This window comes from Mobula hypostoma, chromosome 2 (genome assembly GCF_963921235.1).
Source record: "Mobula hypostoma chromosome 2, sMobHyp1.1, whole genome shotgun sequence".
Taxonomy (NCBI): domain Eukaryota; kingdom Metazoa; phylum Chordata; class Chondrichthyes; order Myliobatiformes; family Myliobatidae; genus Mobula; species Mobula hypostoma.
In genome coordinates, this window is record NC_086098.1 from 15,518,567 (window position 1) to 15,530,924 (window position 12,358).

The 12,358-nt window shown below is 40.9% G+C and overlaps 1 long non-coding RNA gene across 2 annotated transcripts; it reads right to left on the minus strand.

The window, feature by feature from the left end:
• Positions 1 to 589: 589 nt before the first annotated feature.
• On the minus strand, positions 590 to 11,292 carry LOC134358254 (uncharacterized). Of its 2 annotated transcripts, none has more exons than XR_010020843.1 (3): positions 10,973 to 11,292; positions 8,332 to 8,473; positions 590 to 1,115 (listed from the first exon to the last, which is right to left on the minus strand). It is a non-coding gene; the product is annotated as an uncharacterized LOC134358254 (long non-coding RNA). The 2 variants fall into 2 exon arrangements; XR_010020844.1 differs by having other exon boundaries at positions 8,322 to 8,473.
• Between the last annotated feature and the right edge of the window lie 1,066 nt (positions 11,293 to 12,358).

Genomic DNA, 12,358 nt, shown 5'->3' on the forward strand with positions numbered 1-12,358 from the left:
GAAGGCACACACTCTCAGTGATTCAGGAACAACGTCTTCCCCTCTGCCTTCCAATTCCTAAATGAACATTGAACCCATGAACACTACCTCACTTTTAAAATATATATTATTCTGTTTTTGCACAATTTTTAATCTATTCAATATACATATACTGTAATTAATTAATATATATTCTATATTCTGTATTGAACTCTTGCTGCTATGTTAACAAATTTTATGGCTCATGCCAGTGATAGTAAACCTGATTCTTATTCTGATTCAGACTCTATGTGCAGCATTGTAGCAGTAATTCTTCTCCAAGGATTGTCACCTTGTTGTGGTGGCGAGGTTTTGAGTCCCTGAGGTCCCGAGAGCGACGCTGTCTGGTGCTCAGCTCCGGGTAGGGTCACCCTTGGCGGGAAGGTCATGTGGGAGTTTCCAGACAAAAAGCAATCAAACCAAGACCTCAGTGGTGGCAACACACATCAAAGTTGCTGGTGAACACAGCAGGCCAGGCAGCATCTGTAGGAAGAGGTGCAGTCGACGTTTCAGGCCTGACGAAGGGTCTCGGCCTGAAACGTCGACTGCACCTCTTCCTACAGCTGCTGCCTGGCCTGTTGCATTCACCAGCAACTTTGATGTGTGTTGCTTGAATTTCCAGCATCTGCAGAATTCCTGTTGTTTGCCTCAGCGGTGGAAGTGGCAGAAGACAATGACCCATCACAGTGGCAGATGAAGGCGGAGGAAGGCTGAAGCAGGGAAGGGTCCCCAGTCATCTTGCACTCCACGCCACTGGACCCTGACGCCGACCTGTCAATGACTGTGTAGTGGCTACCCATGGACCAGCCTCCCCGCGTTGAACAAAGCCACACGCAGGTATTCTCCATAATGGGAATTGAGAGAACATCATACTCAAATCAAGTGTTCGCACTACTGCTAACTGTAATCACAGTTTCTTGGCTGTTTTTGTAACCCTTAATATATTTGAATTATTACCAGACTAATGCCTCTGTAACATGGAAAGTTATAAAGAAAATGATGATCACGTGCAGCAAGCATTAAAACAAAAATTTTTACAAATTGCTGGAAATAACTTCAATTTCCCAAGTAGCAAAGTAACACAGTGGGTCCATCTCCTGCAAGAAAAAAACAGTCGTGTGAAACATGCATATCACACAAAACATCAGAGGACACAGAAAAGACAGTTCTTGGATATGAAATGTTTTGGAATCCCAAACATTTACCTGATCTGAAATGAGAATTTCAAGCATTATTTTCCTTTATCTGAACTACAGTACTGTAAAAAATGTTAGGCACAGACATACACCTAAGACTTTTGCACAATACAGTAGTAATTTTATATATTGCACTGTACTGCTGCCCCAAAAACAAGATAAAACAAATCTCATGACAGATGTGAGTGTTTAGGTGGCAGGGTGAAGATATGACTCTACCAATGGAGGTGTAAGACGCTCCTTCCCTCCGCTAGCCTGCAGGTCACCCTTTGGGCAAAGTGTAGAACCTGCTTAGCCCCCGATCAGGGTCACGTGAAGCCGTGGGAGCAGGTGGTGGGTGGTCGTATGAGCAGCTGGCGTACATCACAAGTCCTGGTGATGCAACCACTGATGCCAGGCAGACAATCTCTGAAAAGTATTGATAATCGTTGGAGTCACCCATCCTGTAGAAAAAGGCAGAAAAGGGGCAATGGCAAACCACTTTTGCAGAAAAATTTGCCAAGAATAATCATGAGACCATGATTGCCCACATCATATGAAATGGCACCTAATGTTGATGATGGTGATTATGTGAGCGATGATCAACCTGATTTTGATAGGGGTCTGTATTGTGGACTGAGAGTGGGAAGGGGACAGAGAGAGGGGAATCATGGTTGGCAAAAGGGGAAGGGAGAGGGAGGGGATGAAAAGCACCAGAGAGACATTCTGTACTGATCAATAAAACAACTGTTTGGAATCAAATGACCTTGCCTGGTCTTTCAGGGCTGTGTGTGTCTACACCTGCATCACCCTCTCCCACCAGCCTTTGGCACTCCTTCTCTGCCACCTGTCCCACACCACTCCCATGGGACTCCACCCTCACCACTCCCAACATCCTTTACACCTACCAGATTGACAAACTCACTCTCCACTCCACATTGACAAATACAGTGCAGTGCAAAAGTCATACGCACCCTAGCTATATATTTTGCATGTGCTGATGACTCTTGCACAGTATTGTACATGACTGTGACGTTTAAAAAAGAATAAAGTGCAAGGTAGGTTAAGCCAATTACCTACTTACCTAAATAAAGACTGAGTGTGATCAGTATTGAACTGATCTAAGAGATGAAACATCAAAATGAAATAAACTGTTGTTTGTTTGGATACTGACTAAGGATTGAATCCTGTTCAACTGGTGCTATATGTAAAAATGTAATAAACACAAAGAGGGAGATTTCCTTTGTGCTGCTGGTAATGAGATTGCAAATAAAGCAGAAACACTTTCTTTATAAGCTCATTACAGGTTGCTTAGAGAGAAACATTCACCTGCAGTATTGCTGTTTAGATAGTTAGTAAGAGCTTGAAAGGAGACCTTATTCCTGCCTGATTCTGTAGAATTCTGTTTCCATGGTTATGTATTCCCAATGTGAAATAAAACTGGAAATGTTGGGAATAACCTGCACGTATCTCAAATGAGGAAAGGGATTATTTAGTTCCTGCAGCATCTGAGTGGGGAAGTGTTAGGGCAGCTTTATTTGCCATAGTTGGAAAACAGATGCAGATGGAAATTGAGAAAATCATTCCCAGAAATACACTCAGTGGCCTCTTTATCAGATACACCTATACACCTGCTTGTTAATGCAAATATTTAATCTGTTTGTAGAGAATGGTGCGATGGACAAAAGAACGTGAAGTGAGCAGCATTCTGTGGATGAGGGAGGTCAAAGGAGAATGGACAGACTGGTTCAAGCTGACAGGAAGACACTAGCAACTTAATGCACTTAATTGCATAACAGTGCTGACGCTTTTCAAAAGTTCAACTGAGCTAAAAATGTTTTGCTGGTGATTTTCATTTGTATTCAGTGTCTGAGGCTTCTTGCCTAAGTATCCAAAAATAATTGGCCAGCATTGATGGATTCCAGTTGCCCTGATATTGTTTCTCCTTGACCACAATATCCTGATGAAATCTTTCACCATGCTCATCACTGACAGCAGCAAAACTGGCTGGGAAGAAGTATGAATGAGAATGCAGAAAATAAGTTTTTAGTGACATGTTGCATTTCATCATTTTGTATGCTTGAAGCACATTGTCAATTAGCTGCACATAGTTTGGAGCTCTGTAGTTCCAAGAAAATTTGCAACAACATCTTTGAATGCTTTCCTTGCAATTTTCTCTGGTCCCACTGGAAGTTCTTTGAATTGCCTGTCACTAATGACCTGTTTGATTTGTAGACCAACCAAAACGTCTTCCTTAATCTTGGCATTAGTTATTCTGACCTGAATTATGAATTGAAATAACAAATATAGGCAATTTAAAAATGGTGCATGATAGGGGAATTTCATGGTGATTTTCATGATCAGCAGCCTAAAATCCATAAGATACACCCAAATGTATTCAGGAAGCAAAGTCTTTCCTCACAGCTACTGAAGACTCAAAATGCCTCAAAAACCCTCCAAGTTCTGTGTGGGCTGAAGTGGAATTGTAAAATACAGGTATCGTCCAATTGAAGGGGCTCAACTTGAAATGTTGTCTATCCATTTCCCTCTAAAATTAGTTTCTGCCTGGCCCACTGAGATCCTCCAGCAATTTGCTCCTTTGCTCCAGTTTCCAGCATCTGCAGCGTTTTGTGTCGTTGTGTTGTTCACCGGTGTATTCTGTGATGGCTCACAAAATGCAGAGCACTGGGGGAAAGAAGAAAGCTTGTACTAAACAGTACGGAGTCATAAAGGAAAATCTAAATGCTTACACATTTCTTCAACTCTACGGATATTAAAAAATCGTGCCTGCTAAATTAATGCGGTCATTTGGTATTCACATTAAGTGCCCAGTGGGATCATGGCTAAACATTACTAGCTGGGATAGTTATACCTGGGAGTTGTGGGAACGGGAATGGAAAGCAATGTTTGAGATAGAAAGTTACAGCTTCATGTTCTGCACTGTTATCTGTCAGAAAGAGATGGTGGAAAGAATCAAAGCAGGTCCCAAAGTTCAAAAGTTCAAAGCTTGAAGTAATTTTAATTATCAAAGTACATATATGTTACCAGATACAACCCTGAGATTCATTTTCTTGTGGGCATAATCAATAAATCTATAGAATAATGACTATAACAAAATCAATGAAAGACTGCCCTACTGGAGTGTTCAAACATGGAAACATAGAAAATAGGTGCAGGAGTAGGCCATTCGGCCCTTTGAGCCTGCACCGCCATTCAGTATGATCATGGCTGATCATCCAACTCAGAACCCTGTACCTGCCTTCTCACCATACCCCCTGATCCCTTTAGCCACAAGGGCCATATCTAACTCCCTCTTAAATATAGCCAATGAACTGGCCTCAACTGTTTCCTGTGGCAGAGAATTCCACAGATTCACCACTCTCTGTGTGAAGAAGTTTTTCCTAATCTCGGTCCTAAAAGGCTTCCCCTTTATCCTCAAACTGTGACCCCTCATTCTGGACTTCCCCAACACCGGGAACAATCATCCTGCATCTAGCCTGTCCAATCCCTTTCGGATTTTATAAGTTTCAATAAGATTCCTCCTCAATCTAATAAATTCTAACGAGTATAAGCCAAGTCGAACCAGTCTTTCATCATAAGAAAGTCCTGCCATCCCAGGAATCAATCTGGTGAACCTTCTTTGTACTCCCTCTATGGCAAGAATGTCTTTCCTCAGATTAGGGGATCAAAACTGCACACAATACTCCAGGTATGGTCTCACCAAGGCCTTGTACAACTGCAGTAATACCTCCCTGCTCCTGTACTCGAATCCTCTTGCTATGAATGCCAACATACCATTCACCTTTTTCACCGCCTGCTGTATCTGCATGCCCACTTTCAATGACTGGTGTATAATGACACCCAGGTCTCGTTGCACCTCCCCTTTTCCTAATCGGCCACCATTCAGATAATAATCTGTTTTCCTGTTTTTGCCACCAAAGTGGATAGCCTCACATTTATCCACATTAAATTGCATCTGCCATGAATTTGCCCACTCACCCAACCTATCCAAGTCACCCTGCATCCTCTTAGCATCCTCCTCACAGCTAACACTCCCGCCCAGCTTCGTGTCATCCGCAAACTTGGAGATGCTGCCTTTAATTCCCTCATCTAAGTCATTAATATATATTGTAAATAACTGGGGTCCCAGAACTGAGCCTTGCGGTACCCCACTAGTCACTACCTGCCATTCTGAAAAGGTCCCGTTTATTTCCACTCTTTGCTTCTTGTCTGCCAACCAATTCTCTATCCACATCAATACCATACCCCCAATACCGTGTGCTTTAAGTTTGCACACTAATCTCCTGTGTGGGACCTTGTCAAAAGCCTTTTGAAAATCCAAATATACCACATCCACTGGTTCTCCCCTATCCACTCTACTAGTTACATCCTCAAAAAATTCTATGAGATTCGTCAGACATGATTTTCCTTTCACAAATCAATGTTGACTTTGTCCGATGATTTCACCACTTTCCAAATGTGCTGTTATCACATCTTTGATAACTGACTCCAGCAGTTTCCCCACCACCGACGTTAGGCTAACCGGTCTATAATTCCCCAGTTTCTCTCTCCTTCCTTTTTTAAAAAGCGGGGTTACATTAGCCACTCTCCAATCCTCAGGAACCAGTCTAGAATCTAAAGAGTTTTGAAAAATTATCACTAATGCATCCACTATTTCTTGAGCTACTTCCTTAAGCACTCTGGGATGCAGACCATCTGGCCCTGGGGATTTATCTGCCTTTAATCCCTTCAATTTACCTAACACCACTTCCCTACTAACATGTATTTCCCTCAGTTCCACCATCTCACTAGACCCTCTGTCCCCTACTATTTCCAGAAGATTATTTATGTCCTCCTTAGTGAAGACAGAACCAAAGTAGTTATCCAATTGGTCTGCCATGTCCTTGCTCCCCATAATCAATTCACCTGTTTCTGTCTGTTGGGGACCTACATTTGTCTTAACCAATCTTCTTTTCACATATCTATAAAAGCTTTTACAGAGTGCAGAAGGCAACAAACTGTGCAAATACAAAAGAAAAGGAAATAATAAATAAACAAACAAACAAACTAACTAACAAAAAATAAATAAGCAACAAATATTGAGAACATTAGATGAATAGTCTTTGAAAGTGAGTCCATTGGCTGTGGGAATATTTCAGTGATGGGGCAAGTGAAGTTGAGTGAAGTTATCCCCTTTGGTTCAAGAGCCTGATGGTTGAGAGGTAGTAACTGTTCCTGAACCTGGTGGTGTGAGTCCTGAGACTCCTGTACCTTCTTCCCAATGGCAGCAATGAGTAGAGATCATGTTGTTGTTTTGTGAGGGTCCCTGATGATGGATGCTGTTTTCCTAAGACAGAGTTTCATGTAGATGTACTCAACGGTTAGGAGGGATTTACCTGTGATGGACTGGGTCATATCTATTACTTTTTGTCAGATTTGTCATTCAAGGGCATTTTTGGTGTCTCCATACCAGGCTGTGATGTAGCCAGTCAATATACTCTGCACTACTCATCTATAGAAGTTTGTCAAGGTTTTATAGAACATAGAACATAGAATAATACAGCACATTACAGGCCCTTCGGCCCACAATGTTGTGCCAACCCTCAAACCCTGCCTCCCATATAACCCCCCATAAATTCCTCCATATACCTGTCTAGTAGTCTCTTAAACTTCACTAGTGTATCTGCCTCCACCACTGACTCAGGCAGTGCATTCCACGCACCAACCACTCTCTGAGTAAAAAACCTTCCTCTAATATCCCCCTTGAACTACCCACCCCTTACCTTAAAGCCATGTCCTCTTGTATTGAGCAGTGGTGCCCCAGGGAAAAGGCGCTGGCTATCCACTCTATCTATTCTTCTTATTATCTTGTACACCTCTATCATGTCTCCTCTCATCCTCCTTCCCGCCAAAGAGTAAAGCCCTAGCTCTTTTAGACCTTATGCCAAATCTCAGCAAACTCCAAAGGAAGTAGAGGTGGCTTTCTTTGCCAAAGACAGGTCCTCTGAAATAATAAACCCTAGGAATTTAAAGTTGCCACCTTTGATCCACTGATGAGAACTGGTTCATGGACCTCTGGTTTCCTTCTCCTGAAGTTTATAATTAGCTCCTTCGTCTTGCTGACATTGAGTAATATTGTGACACCACTCAGCCAGATTTTCAGTCTCTTTGTGCTGACGCAGGGAATAAAAAAAAATGTACAAACATGAGAAAATCTGCAGATGCTGGAAATCGAAGCAACTCACGCAAAAGGGAAAAAAAAAACTTGAACCAAACCTCCACTGAGGGATCAAGGATCAACCTTATTCCCCTGAATACATTTACATGTTTTAAGAATTTGCTGTGGTGTGTTGGTCGGGGCGTAACATGCAACAAGAAAAACAACAAAATTCATCAATTATATCTTAAAAATTAAGTGCATACATGGAATAAAATGAGCATAAATGCATAAATAACAACATGCATTTACAACATAAGCATCATTAGGAAACTTGGTTTCAAGTGCTTACCATGCATTGCATTGACAGGGTTGATAGGTAAAGGTTGTGGGAAGGGGGTGATAACTAATATGGTTGATCAGATTAAATACCTGGGGGCATGAAGTTGTTGCTCTATATTCTTTCCAGAAGGGAACCTTTGGAAAAGGCAGTTTGCATGGTGGGTAGTGTCCATAAAGATCTTACCCTCCTTCCAAGAAAATGCATGGGTTTAGATCAGATGCAAAATTAATTGTGAAATTAATTTGTGCATTGCCTTGAGAGGATAAGTGACAGGCAACAAATTTGCACTTAGTTTTGTCACTTAAATAGTTTGATGGGGATGTGTCATTTAAAAATAAATTCTCAATTCGACAGTGATTCCACCTTTAATTATACCACATGAGGCAGCATCTATAAAAAAAGAGGAAGGGTTAATGTCTCAGTTTAATAAAACATTATCTTTAACCATGAAATGTTAACAGCTTCTCTTTCAGAGATGTGCTCTGACCTGCTGGGTATTTGTTTACTAAGATCTCCAACAGATGGAGATTTAAAAAAAGATCTTGTTGACTGGCATTTTTACTGGAATACCAATGATTGGAGAGAGACAGAAGGATGGCTTCCTCAACCAACTATTTACAGTACATACCGCAATTTACCTCAGCTGCAATGACTCCAATCTATCTGATGCACCTGCAGCTTGTACAAGAAACCCACACGATCTCTGCAGGGCCACTGGGAAATCTGATCTTCCAGGACTTCTGTTCCTCATTCCAATCAAATCTTCTACCCTGACTGCATCTGGAAGACAAGAGCAAAGCCAGTCTGTACTGCCAAGTTCAGCAAAATGCCAGAACCAGGATAGCTGTTTAAGAAGATAGGAAACCACTTCTCCACTGCTCAATATAAGGGGACATGGCTTTAAGGTAAGGGGTGGGAAGTTCAAGGGGGATATTAGAGGAAGGTTTTTTACTCAGAGAGTGGTTGGTGTGTGGAATACACTGCCTGAGTCAGTGGTGGAGGCAGATACACTAGTGAAGTTTAAGAGACTACTAGACAGGTATATGGAGGAATTTAATGTGGGGGGGGGGGCAGGGTTTACGGGTCGGCACAACATTGTGGGCCGAAGGGCCTGTACTGTGCTGTACTATTCTATGTTCTAAAGATAGGGGAAACTGAGTGTTAAAGAAAGGGAATAAAATAATAAGAAGCAGCCACGAGGGAACATTAGCTATTACCATCAGCTTGTTTTAAAGTTCAAAGCACATTTAGTATCAAAGTATGTATACTTCATGCAACTTTCAAATTTGTCTCCTGACAGGCAGCCATGAAACAAAGAATCCCTAAGGGACCCATTAAAAAAAGACTGTCAAACATCTAATGTGCAGAGAGGAAAAAAAATGAATCATGCAAACAATAAGCACAAGCAAATAGCGTTCTGAACTGAAGTCCACGAAGAGAGTCCATCCACAGACCCTTGGTTCAGTGCAGAGCGGACCAGTGAGCTGAACCGTCCCGTCCCTTGCCCCGGGCCCCAACTCCCTGACCTTTCCAATCTAGTTTGGGCGCTTAATTCTTCATGCAAGTATTGGGTTTGGTCGCTCTGGGGCCTGGACCCCACACCTTGATTTGGCCTATACTCAACTTTTCCAGTTTGGCCTGGCGCTTAAATCATTGTCCCAAACATTAGGTTCAGTCGCTTCACTATGGTCTGATATCTGGACCTCGCCATCTTGATTCAGTCTGTACCTGATCTTTCCAAATTGGCCTGGTACTTAAATCGTCATCCAAACATTGGGTTCAGTTCCTTAACTATGCTCTGGTACCTGGACCCCACTGACTCAATTTGGCCTGTGCTTGACCTTTCCCATTTGACCTAGTGTTTAAAAGATGAACCTGAAGATGGACATAGAGTGATAGAGTTGTACAACACAGAAACAGGCTTGTTACCCCATAATGTCTACTCTTCTCTTTATGTCCACCTACACTAATCATATTTCTCCACATAAGACTGTATACTTCCATGCCTTGCCTATTTAAGTCCCTGACAAAATGCCTTTACTTTAAAGTAGACCTTGTTCCTTACTATTTGTCTAGTTCATCAGAATGTATTTTTTAAAAACAAAAAGGACTAAAGTATTGATAACCAAATAAGCAGAGATATCTGCATCAATTCATCTTATATTGTCGACTAAAATGATCAACTCATTAATGCAAATTGGAGCTGTGGTGTTAGCTGTGCTTAGCTTACTATATTAAATATGTGAGATTACACTGGCAAACTATAAGTTCATGCAATTCCCATAGCCTTCTAAGTTTCATGCTTCACTGGAGCTAGGCAACTTGCATGTATCTGTTTATCTTATAAATTATTACATAAACATGCAGAGCATAACCTCTACTTCCTTAGAAATTTGCAAAGATTCAACATGATATTTAAAACTTCTGTAGATGTGTGGTGGACTGTTTATTGTCTGGTTGCATCACAGCCTGGTATGGAAATACCAACACCCTTGAATGGAAAATCCTACAAAAGTAGTGGATACAGCTCAGTCATTCACTGGTCGACCCCACCACTGTGCATGTCTACACAGAGCGCTGTTGTAAGATAGCAGCATCCATCGTCAGGGACCCCCTCCACCTAGGACATGCTATCTTCTAGCTGCTACTATCAGGAAGAAGGTATAGGAGCCTCAGGACTCACACCACCAGGTTCAGGAACAGTTATTACTCCTCAACCTTCAGGCTCCTGAACCAAAGGGACAACTTCACTCAACTTCACATACTCCATCACTGATCTGTTCCCACAACCTACAGACTCACTTTCAAGGACTCTTCATCTCATGTCTCGATATTTATTGCCTATTTATTTCTTTATTATTATTATTATTATTGTTATTTCTTTTTTAGTTTTGTATTTGTGCAGTTTATTGTCTCTTCGACACTGGTTGTTTGCCCGTTCTGTTGAGTGTGGTGTTTCGTTGATTCAATTATGGTTATTGAATTTGTTGAGTATGCCTGCTAAATAATAAATCTCAGGGTTGTATATGGTGACACATATGTACTTTGATAATAAGTTTATCTTGAATTTGTACATGAACATTTAAATCACCTGAATTTGTAGTTAGTATGTAATAGAAAATGTTAAGTGTGGAACATCTAGGATTAAATTTCTGGTTAATGAGTCTGATCATATTACAGTGCTGAAGTCTCATTTTCATATTTTAAAATACTATAATCATTGAGGAGACAGGTATATTAGAAACCTACACCTATGACATCCTGTCTTCACTTCCATACCTTCTGCTGCTGTAGTCCATTCACTTCAAGGTTTGATGTGTTGTGCATTCAGAGATGCTCTTCTGCACACCACTGTTGTAACGTGTGGTTATTTGAGTTACTGTCACCTTCCTGTCTGCGTGAACCAGTCTGGCCATTCTCCTCTGACCTCTCTCATTAACAAGGCATTTTCACCCACGGAACTGCCACTCACTGAGTGTTTTATTTGTTTTTCACACCATTCTCTGTAAATGCTAGAGATTTTTACCACCGCATCTGGCACCAACAGTCATTCCATGGTCAGTCACTTAGATCACTTTTCTTCCCGTTCTGATGTTTGATCTGAACCTCTTCACCATGTCTCTATGCTCTTATGCATTCAGTTGCTGCCACATGATTGATTAATTAGATATAAACATTAATGAACAGACATATAGGTGTACCTAATAAATTGGTCACTGAGTGAACATCAGTGATAATAAACCTGGTTCTGATTTTTTTTAAATTTTTGCTTTACTTCCGTATTCCCTAACCACTTGGTTAAAAAAAAACATCGTGTTCATATTTAAAATTAACATTTAATACATCATCAATTGCTGGTTGTGGAAGAGTTCCAAACTTATAACATTCATTACAGTGTGTTTCATAACCTTAGTCCTTTTAGGTCCGGCAACTTTCAGATAATGGCCAATATTCTCCAGTCTCTCGGAGCAATTCTCTTCATCCATCTTGTTATTATCCCTTAATTTTGAAATATTTAATATACTATTCTTTACCCCTCAAATTTTTAGAGAACGTAAGTAGTTTCTGCAATTGCTCCACATAATTAACTTAGCCACAACCTTTTTTATATACTACCTGGACACGCAAACAGCAGATAGCATTGTGGTTAAGTTCCTGAACCACCACTCAGAAAGCTGAACTGATGATTTAGGGACAAAAGTCTTAATCCTTTAACAGAAGAAGGAATTGTTGCTAAAAATCGTAAGCATAGGAGTATTGGATTTTTGCCAATAATTTTGGAACTGGAACTCCTCCGTCCTTGCTTCTTGTAGCCAATATGTGACCTTAGGCAAATATGTAACCTACCAAAGTAGTTGACACTCAATAGCCTCCTCAGTTCAAGATGATTTAATGACAATAAATATCGGCGTTAACAGTGACATTTACATTGCGAGAATGAATATAAATAATAAAAAAGTCCTGATAAATCTTTTTTACTGCACTCTCTCCCTCCAAGACTAATACAGTATATCTTTCCTAAATGGGGCTCAGAATTTCTTATAGTGATCTGGTGTGGTCTATCCTATCCACTGGCAATACAGATTTAGAGCACAGTATTACATTAACCATTTGCATGGTTTTCTCAATCTATGTATGGCATTTTAATGATCTATTTACATCGAC